Below are 12,536 nucleotides of genomic sequence, written 5' to 3'. Positions count from 1 at the left end.
TATGTAGGTAGCTGAAGACCCAGAATAACATATAGGCTACTTTTTATCCCGCGGTTCCCGCGGGATTGATTCCATGCGGACGAAGTCGCGGGCGGCCTCTAGTTATATTTAAATGCGAAAGTGAATTTATTTGTTACCTCTTTACGGGTTATTACTGAATTTATCTTCTTGAAATATCACGTTATATATAATTGAGAGTCTGGAGCAGGACATAGGGTACCTTTCGTCCCGGTAAAAACTATAGTTCCCGTGGGATTTGCGAATATCTGTATGTTTTTTTAGGTGGCGCAAAATTCAGGAACTACAGGTTCAAATTGAAAAATTATTTTTGTGCTGAATAGAACATTTATCGAGGAAGGCTTTCGGCTATATAACATCACGCTGCAACTATAAGTAGAAAAGAAATAATGGAAAATGTGAAAAAACGGGGAAATCTATTAATCCTTGAGGGCTTCAATGATGCCTTCACTCTTTTTATTGTATTAACTTTTTAAGCACATAAAGAAATATTTTTTATTTGTTACAAACGTATTCACGATCAAAAACTAGTGTATGATAAAGATAGCAAGTAAATGCTTCACCGAAATTAACCGTCTAGTGTTGACGGTTAGTTCGGCGATCGATAGGTCAATATTTGTAGAGCTAGTGATGGGACGGGCTACGTTATCGATAGTTTTTAAATCCTACTACTATTATAAAGGCGAAAGTTTGTATGGATGTTTGTTACTCTTTCACGCAAAAACTACTGAACCGATTACCATGAAATTTGGTATGTAGGTAGCTGAAGACCCAGAATAACACATAGGCTACTTTTTATCCCAGAGTTCCCGCGGGATTGATAGGGTTTCCATGCGGACGAAGTCGCGGGCGGCCTCTAGTGTTAAATACTTCTTTATCAAAATATCATAAATTATTTACTAAAATTTTCTTGAATTACAATTTAACTTGTTTCAAAACAAGTGTTTTTTTCCGTGTTCATTTATAGTCTTACCTTTAACAATAGAAGGTTGAAGATATTGTGATCAATTTCAATGAACCAAGACATTGCATTGCTTACATTAAACTTTAATGATATTTCTAACAAACATAATTAAAAATATGTATCCCGTTTAAGTGAAGGTAACCAAGTGCTATATCGATATCGACATTCCAATTCGCCGTACATCCCTATCCGTGAGAAGAGCCAATAAGCGCGACGTGACATCCACATTAGCTTCATTCCAAGTTATACATTTTTTGTATAAACATTAAACATATAGATGTCATAAGCTCAACATTACCGTTAAACAAAATTGTTGAATGATTTTAACTCATACGGACATAGAATTATTAATAAACTAGAGGCCGCCCGCGACTTCGTCCGCATGGAAACCCTATCAATCCCGCGGGAACTCTGGGATAAAAAGTAGCCTATGTGTTATTCTGGGTCTTCAGCTACCTACATACCAAATTTCATGGTAATCGGTTCAGTAGTTTTTGCGTGAAAGAGTAACAAACATCCATACATCCATACAAATTTTCGCCTTTATAATAGTAGTAGGATATCTACTTAACACGATATTATGTTGATTAATTATTTATTTACGTTAATCTATACACACATAAAAAGTGATGTCAATAAGAGATACCTTGTATCCAGTTTTGAAAAATAAAAAAGCTATTCTATTCTAAGCTAGTTACACGATAATTTACATGCGTGGGAATGCAAATATTTGGTCACTTATCGATGGAATGATAAGGGAATTTGAAATTCAAATTTATGCTCAACTTACTTTCTAATATCTTATGCACACATACAATCCACATCTTTCACCCACACGGGGTAGACAGAGCCAATTACCGTAAGACTTGTAGGCCATGTTTAGTTGAAATTGAGGATTAGAGTCATTGACAGGTAGCCATCGTTTTAAACGAAAGAGACCCGAAGTTATAAATTTTTAAATTATAAATACCATAATAATTTTTTTTTAATATTAATTATAAAAAAAAATAAACAATGTATTCTCTCGTTCACATTCTATTTTAAGTTTGGATATTTGTGAAGTTGACGTTGTTGAAGAAAATGACGCCTTGGAAACGGCTGTAAACTTAGTTTTAAGTAATTTATTTGACGTCAACCAAGGTTGTGAAATCAAAAGATTTGACAATTATCAAGCGATATGAAGTATTCTATAATAATAAATAAAAAAATTTGATTTTCAATTGAATTTAAAAAAAATTAATTTAATTTTTTTTTTGTAATGTACACAAATACATAAAATCACGTCTGTATCTCTTGCGGGGTAGACAAAGCCGACAATCTTGATGATAGGCCACGTTCAGCTGTATGGCTCAATGATGGAATCGAGATTCAAATAGTGACGGGTTGCTAGCACATCGCCTATAAGAAGAATCTCAAATTCATAAGCCTATCTCTAAATCGCCTTTTACGACATCCATGGGAAAGATATGTAGAGGTCCTTATCTAAAGTCCTTTTTAACAAAATAAAACATTTGAGCACAACATATTTTTAGGCATACTTACCCAATGCCAACCTCTTTAGGTACCTACATCTGATTTTTTCGCACTAAAATATTTCTACTCGAGCAACAGCTGTGGCGTCTAGACGGGAAAACCAGATAGAATAATTTCCGTAGTAGACAAATTTTATGTTATTTGAACGTAGAACGCTGTTTCTTTTTAGTCAAATAAAAATATTTTGAAGAGTGTTATGAATGTGGATGAAGCGTAGGTAGTATGCAGAGATCGTGGCTAGTGGAAAGATGGACTCTCTGCCTACCCCTCGGGGGAAAAGGCGTGATTTTATGTAATGTAATGTAGGAATATTTTGTAAAAGACTGAAATTATAAACAAATAATGTAAAAAATTATGTAGTGCCCTTGTACTGAATTTTTCTTTATTTTCAGTTTTATTCTTATTTTCTTTGATGTACCTACATAAATATATAAATAAATAATAATTAAAAAAATAAAGAACCCGCCGGTGTTATAACTTAATTGAAAACTAACACTGAAAAAAGAAAAAAAAATCAATGATAATAAAAATGAATGAATGAAATGAAGAAAAAGAGAATGGCTCAGAGCGTCACGATGTGACACTTCACCGCCCTATACAAGTGAGTCTTCGCCTTTGGTCTACTTCAACGCTCACCAAGTAGCTCGCTATCATCTGGCAGCTAATTACTGGACCTCCGATCAGTGAAATCTTTGCTTGCGCGATTTAGGGATTTTCGCTGTTTTTGACTGATAGCGTCGCGTGATTTTATTTTTTATTGTTGTGACGTGTGGAATTAAGGACGTCCTGGCAAAGGGTCAGGTCAAGAGTACCCGAAACCGCCGAGCTTGCATGAAGAGAGTAATGAGTGTGGATGAATCGAAGGAAGAAAGCAGAGATCGTGGCAAGTGGAAAGATGTAGTCTCGGCCTACCCCTCCGGGAAAGAGGCGTAATTTTATGCATGTATTGTGGTGTGGTGTAGACATGTCGCCACGGACTCAATTTGACTAACTAACTAACTTAACTCACGGTACAAACGCACAAACTTACGTCATATTTTTATCTCAACATTGTGAACTTACCCAAAACGGTAACTTACCTGATAAAGCAGTGTTTAAGATAAGAGAATCGTTAACTGTATGTAAGTAACGGTAAAATATGTATTTAAATTAGTTACTCATAAATTTTAACTTACATCAAAGAACGGAAGTCTAATAGGAACATTAATGTCACAATTTCAAACGTGGTGATGGCCTTCAAAAGGCTGTTGGCTCTATCTACCCCGTATGGGTTAAAGACGTGATTAAACGTATGTGTTTGTAAGTACGGCAAATAAAATGCTTGGTACCAGCCGTACAATTCGACAAAGTGACTGCCGTCTGATTAATTTGCAAGGGAACCTAACCCGTATTAGATCATAGTAAAAGTAGTATGTATGTATTTGCTTATTCCCTAAGTCACTTTTTACGAAATCCATTAGACAGAGATGGTAATGGTAGCTATTCTAATGGTAGGTATCCTATTCTAAATCGCCGGTAATTTAAAAACCACATTATATAAATAGTCGATTTATTTTTAATTTATTGCACACGACCTTAATATTATAATTTATTATTTATCAAATGGATTGAATTATATGACTGGCATAGTGGTTATTTTTACTACTGGTTGTTATTTTTTGCTCTTTTATGATTTTATTTTTAATTTTTGTAATATTTTAAGTGTCGTGTAGTTCCCGGCACCAATAGAAAACTTTACATACTCGAAACCTCTGAAATACATACAATTCTTCTTCTTCCTCCTGGCTTTAGTCCTGGTTGCATCCAAGAATGAGAGGAGCCCAGGGTATGCCTTTGACCATGGACCCTGGATTGGGTGAGTCAGGTTTTCACACGAAGCGACTCCCGTCTGACCTCCGCAACCTTTGCAGGGGAACCTAACCCGTATTGGATCGATCATGGTTACAACATCCAGTTGCCTGAATGTGCAGGTTTCATCACGATGTTTTCCCTCACCGTAACAGCAGAAATTAGTATTCAAACTAATGTTTTACATAACTTTGAAAATAGTCTTTGGTAATGACCGAGGTGTGATTCGAACCTGTGTCTTTTTGCGCCACACGCATTCTAACCGGACATCTTACCGACTCGACCACCGACACTTACTTTAAATAAATGAAAATGAACTACACCCCCTTCTGCATACATACATATGATCACGTCTTTATCCCTTACGGGGTAGACAGAACCAACAGCCTTGAAAAGACTGATAGGCCACGTTCAGCTGTTTCGCTTAATGATAGAATTGAGATTCTAATAGTGACGGGTTGCTAGCCCATCGCCTAAAAGGAGAATCCCAAGTTTATAAGCCTATCCCTTAGTCGCCTTTTACGACATCCATGGGAACGAGATGGAGTGGTCCTATTCTTTTTTTATTGATGCCGGGAACCACACGGCACTCCCCCTCCTGATGTGCATAAAATACCTATAATGTTATAAAAGTCTACAGATCTTCAGAGACGTGACACCAAGCGTCGTCTACCTAATTAACATATACAATGCATATCGATAATGTATTCAAATTGCATGCATCACTATTTGAACAGGTTATCTTCGTGCCACAGTGTTTCGCCACTGGTATAGTGATGGGACATCGATGTGAAGTATCGATAAAATATTTCATATTCTATTAAGTAGCTACTATCCCTTTACTTGATGTTTCTCGAGTTACCTGATTGACTGAAAGAAATCCCTCTAAGGGATAAGTCCGCCCTTGTACATCGTTATTTTTAATGTATTTTTATGTACTACTAAAAAATTTGTTATGTACAAAAAGTATTATATTATATTAACAAACAAACAAACAAGAGTAACAGTATGTATACATATTGCATATATGTATTATATTTTCGAAAATTATTAAAAGATTGCTTTTATAATTGAATTGAGATTCATATTTTAGATACAAAAATCTACTAGGCTTCGACTAAAAGAAGAATCCCGAGTTCATTATAAGCCTTCCAATCAACAAATCAATTTATCATCTGTATAACTAAACCCAAGTCCTTTCTCAACTTGAAAAACTAGTACAATTAAAGATTGTTTTCATTCTATGAATTTTTTAAATCATCTTTCATTTCTTTTACTTGCGACGTTTTACTAAAACGACACATAACATAAAATAGTTGTGTGAGTGGAGTACACGCCCGTCACCCTTTCCATCATGTCTCCTATCTCGGGCCTGCTGGAAGCGATTTCTTTTGAAATAAGCGGTGCCTTTGTAATTTTGTTTCTTGTGTTTATCAGTCTCGATGTTTTCTGTGTACATAAATTAGTAAATAAATAATATCGACTCAAATTTTTATCGACTATGTCCCAACACTACCGTTGTACAATTAGCCTCTATCTCCTCGTGCAGTCTTTGTTTACACAATCTGATTGGTGCTCCCTAATTCAGGGTATTGTAAACACTTGTGCCATTGGAATTTCTCTTCCATTGCACACGTAATAGAGTTCAAAATAATAATTGGGTTCGCGCGCAATTTTCCACTCCTTTAATTACAAGGAAAATTGAGATGAAGTGCGTGTATATTTGTTAGGATTTCTCGCGTCTCTGTGTGCGAGAAAAATAAATAAAGTCCCGGAAGAATAGACAGAGTAAACATCGTTCCACTTGCCACGATCCCCGCATACTTCTTTCGCTTCATTTACGTTAAACAATCTTCATGGCAAGCTCTGATTTAATGTATTCTTGGGTTGACATTTGGCTAGCTAGGATAATAAGTGTATATACATTTTTTACCCCTTACTAGTCACAAGAAAATAAGGTCAGTTTTAGTTGGAGGGCTTATGATGTAATTGATAGACCAACGCGTTTCTGCCAGGTGAAATTGCATACTTCTATAGTAGTCATTAACGACATTGATGGAATTGAGATTCAAAGATAGTGGGAGATTGTTAGCACATAACCTGTCTGCGGGTACCCTTAGTCGTTATAGTTAATACATATACCCTTAGTCGGCTCTTACGACATCAACGGAGAAAAGAAATCTGGTCATTCAAAGTAGCAATAATATTCCAAAAATGGACAAAAATTACAAATTGGTCTTGGTCATATCACCTCAACTTTATATCATAACATAATTTTTATTGCAAATTTATTTCTTAATCCTGCACCTTAACCACGACGCCATCTTGTTTCCGCCATGTTTTATTGAAATTACTGGATTCCGTGAGGATTTCTGATCGTACTAAGCTTTTATGAGCGCTTGTAGTAAGCTTTAGGAGTGTGGCAACTAGGCATTTATTAGGGACTAGCTGTGCCCGCGACTTCGCCGCGTGAAATAGTTATTTTGGGCATCATTGAAGCCCTCAACGATGAATAATTTTACCCTTTTTTTACATATTCCATTATTTCTTTGCTCCTTATAGTTGCAGCGTGATGTTATATAGCCTAAAGTCTTTCTCGATAAATGGTCTATTCAACGCAAAAAGAATTTTTCAATTCGAACCAGTAGTTCCTGAGATTAACGCGTTCAAACAAACAAACTCTTCAGAATTTATTCCATCATGAAGCCATAAAGCTGAACGTGTCCTTTTACTCTTTGCGAGACTATTGGCTCAGTCTACCCCGCAAGGGATACAGACGGGACGTGATAATGTATGTATGTGTTTATGCAAATCTGGCTTAAAGATTAGAAATATGGCCACGTAATAAGATTATGTAAGTATACCTACCTACGTTTAAATATAATCCTATTATATCCGTGTTTTAGGGTTTCTAAATATTCTAAGCTTCAATATTATTCAAAGCTGCTAACTTTTTGTTTTTTCTGACTCTGTGGCGCAGCGGTATTACGCTTGGCTGTGACACCTATTTTATTTTATACATAATTACATACATATGGTCACGTCCATATCGCTCGTGGGGTAGACAAAGCCAACAGTCTTGAAAAGACTGATAGGCCACGTTCAGCTATTTGGCTTGATGATAGAATTGAGATTCAAATAGTGACAGGTCGCTAGCCCATCGCCTAAAAAAGAATCCCAAGTTTGTAAGCCTATCCCTTAGTCGCCTTTTACGACATTCATGGGAAAGAGATGGAGTGGTCCTATTCTTTTTTGTACTGGTGCCGGGAATCACACTTCTAAATATTCTAAGCTTTAATATTATTGAAAGCTGATACCTCTTTGTTTTTTCTGACTCTGTGGCGCAGCGGTGTTACGCTTGGCTGTGACACCTATTTAATTTTTTCTTTATTTTTATTTATTTGACGAAATTTTCGTATTGAAATAATTATTCATGTTTTTTTTTAATGTATACAATGTGCATTCGTCCACGATTTAGATTTAAGAGATCTATATTTGTAAATTGACGTCGGATGAAAATGCTGCAGTGTAGTTCGTTCCACCGCTTCTTCTACACATGCGTTTTGGAAGCGGCAGTAGTTATAAATAAAAAGTGATGTGGCGTCAATAAGTGATTACCTTGTATCCAATTTTGAAAATAAATCTATTCTATTATATTCACTGGAAGTTTCGGGTTTCAGTCCCGGCCAGGGCATGATGAAGAATGAGTTCTTTACTGATTGGTCTTGGATGTTTATCTATATAAGTACTTATATCCTACTAATATTATAAATGCGAAAGTTTGTGAGTATGTCAGTATGGATGTTTGTTACTCTTTCACGCAAAAACTACTGAACCGATCACGATGAAATTTGGTATGTGGGTAGCTGAAGACCCAGAATAACATATAGGCTACTTCTTATTAGGGATTACGGGTTGATAGTTTAATACTATGCAGGAACTGTAGAATTTATAGATTTAATTTTCAATTATTATTTGTTATTTTTATTTATACCTGCCTAGTGTTAGTTTTGCATCTTACGCAGTTTAAAAAAAGTAAAATACAATCTTATTAGATTTTAAAAAGATAAGTGCTTATTAAATAAAGGAACTCGAGAACAAATTTCGAAAGCTTCGCAATAAAAGCTGGTATCCTTAAAAAGCTCTCGTAAAATTCACGAAATTACTCGCGCCGTATACTACAAAGCGAAAGCTTACGATATTCGGACCCTTAAATAATATAACTATTTATTTTAAAATATACTTACAAATATCTTAAAAACGACAATTTCACTGATGGATACAGTTATATGATCACACAACACAGTTTTGAATACACTTGTACACTTTATTATACACGAATACACGATAATTTTCACCGAGAACAAAATACCAACTGTCGGGCAGTTGAACGCGCACTGACGGGGTTAAAAAATTGTTTTGTGGACTCGCTTCGGCAGTGTTGCAAGGTTTTGGGGAAAGTTACACGGGTTAATTTACCCTTGTAATCGATTTATTGTGCTTGTAAATATTATGAAAGAACGTTTTACATTATGAATGGGTATGGCTTTTACCACAACTGTGGTGCTATTCATGACCTGTGTGTGCATAAATACTTATTATTTCGTATTTATCCCTTATAGAGTAGATATTGTGCCGTGTGGTTCCCGGCACCAATACAAAAAATAATAGGTCCACTCCATCTCTTTCTCATTGATGTCGTAAAAGGCGACTAAACGCGTATTTAAGCGATGGGCTAGCAACCTGTCACTATTTGAATCTCAATTCTATAATTAAATTCAGCCGAATAGCTGAACGTTGCCTATCAGTCTTTTCAAGACTGTCGGCTCTGTCTACCCCGCAAGGGATATAGATGTGACTATATGTATGTAAGGGTAGATAGAGCCAACAGTCTCGAAAAGATTGAAAAGCTATGTTTAGCTGTATTGAGATTTAAATAGTGACTTGGGATTTGAATAAGTTGCTAGCCCATTTATAAGCCTTTCCCTTGATTAATTTTACAATTTGCACTGGAAGAGAGACAGCTTGCACAGTGCACGCACACTATGAGTTTTCCTCGCTATCAAATCAACACGGAAGCATGCACTAGATTAATGTGCGCCTATTCCTATTTGTCATTAATGATATCCGTGGGAAAGAGATGAAATGGTCCTATATTAAAATGCCCAGATCCACAATGCGCCGAACGGCATGAACTGTGTGTGTTTATAAATTAATACCTATTATTTTTTTTTGATGACTATGCCATGTTGAGAAATCGTAACTTATGATGTTTTGTGACCCCAACAAATATTATAAATGCAAATATATGCTTATTTGCTTGTAAGTTGTCTCTTTACACGTTAACTACTGAATCAATCTGCTTGAAATTATGCGTTATAAAATTAAAAGTCTGTAGTTGGACTTAGGGATAGATTTCCTCCCGATACAATTATTCCAAGTTCCTGTATTTGCGTAAAACCTGTACTCATTCGAAGGTGACGATAAATTCGTTGCTTTTTGTAAGTGGCGCTAAATTTAGCGCCTTTTGTATGTTGTCGCTTAATTCGTCGGTTTTATGTAGGTCGCGCTGGATTCGCGCGAAAGAAGCTGCGGGTAAAAGTTAGTAAGTAGTAAATTGCGATTGCCCAAACTCATCTCCCAGATCATGCAAAATTACCCCGAAAATCGGGTAGTCTCCCGCGCTGGCACGCTGAACACACGATACCTGTATAACACACACATTCCCCCCGCAGGGTCCGTGTGCACAGTGGAAGGGCTACACACACATTGGCACATGACCGGCGTTAGTGGGTTCAATCTTGTGTTGTGACTTTTGGTAAACTAGCCTATTCGAGTGACTTTCGTCTACGTAGCTTTTAGAGGTTTAGTCCGATATGTCTCAGGTATTTTGATTAGTCATCAGCGAATACCCTTTCTATTTGTATTGGTTTAAATGCCGTGTGGTGCCCGACACTTTGGAATTAGGGCCACTACATATCTTTTTCATGAATGTCGTAAAAGGCGACTAAAGGAAAGGATAAAAAGTGGGATTCTTTTTGATGTGCTAGCGACCTTTTGCTATGTAAATCTCAATTCCATCATAAATCCATACACTTGAACGTGGTCTTTTAGTCTTTTCAAGACTGTTGGCTCTGTCTACCCCGCGGTGACTTTGGCGACTGACGCGTCTATCGCAGCCCACGCCTGGATTTAATCGGCGGCGAGTCTTCTCTAAAGCGTGGCAGCTATGCACGACATCTACCGGCGCATCTGACTTCGCTCTCACACAGACTCGACTCACTTCAGATCAGACTACGAGCATAATTACCATCTCCACTTCCTACTCACTGGAAGACAACCTTGCATTTGCAAGCTCCAACACGCACATATCTATACTAACATTATAAAGCTGAAGAGTTTGTTTGTTTGTTTGAACGCGCTAATCTCAGGAACTACTGGTTCAAATAGGAAAAATTCTTTTTGTGCCGAATAGACCATTTATTGAGGAAGTCTTTAGGCTATATATTATCACGCTTAAATGATGCCCAATAAAACTATGTATTTCACGGGGATGAAGTCGCGGGCACAACTAGTTACACAATAACACCCCCGGTCTTCGGGGGGAGTACTGTGGCGACATCTATACGCCGCAAATCACAACAAGAACGCGACGCTATCACTTAGATCTTCCCTTTGGTGGCGGTCGAGCCGAAACATCGCTACCCGCTACATCTTAATAGGCCTTTCATTAAATAAATAAATACATACGGGACAAATTAAACAGATTGAGTTAACGTCGTAGTGAGTTCGAGACTTGTGTTACGAGATACTAACTAAACGATACTATATTTTTATAATAAATACTTATATAGATAAACATCAAAGGCCCAGGCCAATCAGAAAAAGTTCATTTCTCATCATGCCCTGGCCGGGATTCGAACCCGGGACCTACGGTGTCACAGCCAAGCGTACATTTCATTACACTTACATACATACATACATATGGTCACGTCTATATCCCTTGCGGGGTAGACAGAGCCAACAGTCTTGAAAAGACTGAATGGCCACGTTCAGCTATTTGGCTTAATGATAGAATTGAGATTCAAATAGCGACAGGTTGCTAGCCCATCGCCTAAAAAATAATCCCAAGTTTGTAAGCCTATCCCTTAGTCGCCTTTTACGACATCCATGGGAAAGAGATGGAGTGGTCCTATTCTTTTTTGTATTGGTGCCGGGAACCACACGGCGCTATATACTCCATTACACTTAGTTAAGAAAAATCTTCATTTTTATGACAGAGCGAGGATTACACCCTACATTTTTTGTGGGCTGAAAAGCCAAACGATCGTTTGAAGCCTCATAAATCTTGATAACGGCGTCTGTTCCCGACATTGACGCATGATGCCGTGGAGAGCTGTGGGAATAAATGGGAATTTGTGGGAACTAGTTTTTGCATCAATTTTTATAATTTCTACGATCTGTTTGCGCATTTGTAACCATATGGTTTCTGCTTAGACCACAACAGGTTTATTCTCGATTTTGATGCATACATACATATAGTCACGTCTATATCCCTTGCAGGGAAGACACTGTAGACAGAGCCAACAGTCTTGAAAAGACTGATAGACCACGTTCAGCTTTTTGGCTTGATGATAGAATTGAGATTTAAATAGTGACAAGTTGTTATAGAAGATATTCTATGTATGTATTTATGTAAAAACTATTGTCATTCAGCTTTAACAGCGGAAGTATATGTCTGCACTTGGCAGCTGACGAATGACGCCATTTTGTGTAAATTTATGACGCTATAAAATGGCAGGCGTTGCAAATTACGGTGAGAACAGGAACTTATCAAAACTCTGGATACATACATACATACATAAAGTCACGCCTCTTTCCCGGAGCGGTAGGCAGACACTACCTCTTTCCACTTGCCACGATCACTGCATACTTCCTTCGCTTCATCCACATTCATAACTCTCTTCATTGTCACTCTGGATACATTATAGCCGAAATGTCTTATCTATACTAACATATATTATAAAGCTGAAGAGTTTGTTTGTTTGAACGCGCTAATTTCGTGAACTGGTTCAAAATGAAAAATTATTTTTGTGTTGAATAGACCATTTATCGAGGAAGGCTTTAGGCTATATAATATCACGCTGCAACTATAAGGAAAAACTGCAACTAT

At 37.0% G+C, this 12,536-nt stretch overlaps 1 protein-coding gene across 2 annotated transcripts in view; it reads right to left on the bottom strand.

Moving 5' to 3' along the window:
• The window catches only part of LOC106142957 (protein slit), a 136,460-nt gene extending 127,717 nt beyond the window's left edge, over positions 1–8,743 (bottom strand). For both annotated transcript variants that reach the window (XM_060953386.1, XM_060953387.1), the window contains exon 1: positions 8,611–8,743. The gene's annotated coding sequence lies outside the window, so the exon portion shown is untranslated. The remainder of the gene's footprint in view (positions 1–8,610) is intronic.
• Between the last annotated feature and the right edge of the window lie 3,793 nt (positions 8,744–12,536).

The sequence above is a fragment of the Amyelois transitella genome, chromosome 31, assembly GCF_032362555.1.
Source record: "Amyelois transitella isolate CPQ chromosome 31, ilAmyTran1.1, whole genome shotgun sequence".
In the NCBI taxonomy this organism is placed as follows: Eukaryota; Metazoa; Arthropoda; class Insecta; order Lepidoptera; family Pyralidae; genus Amyelois; species Amyelois transitella.
This window is presented reverse-complemented; position numbering and strand designations above follow the sequence as displayed.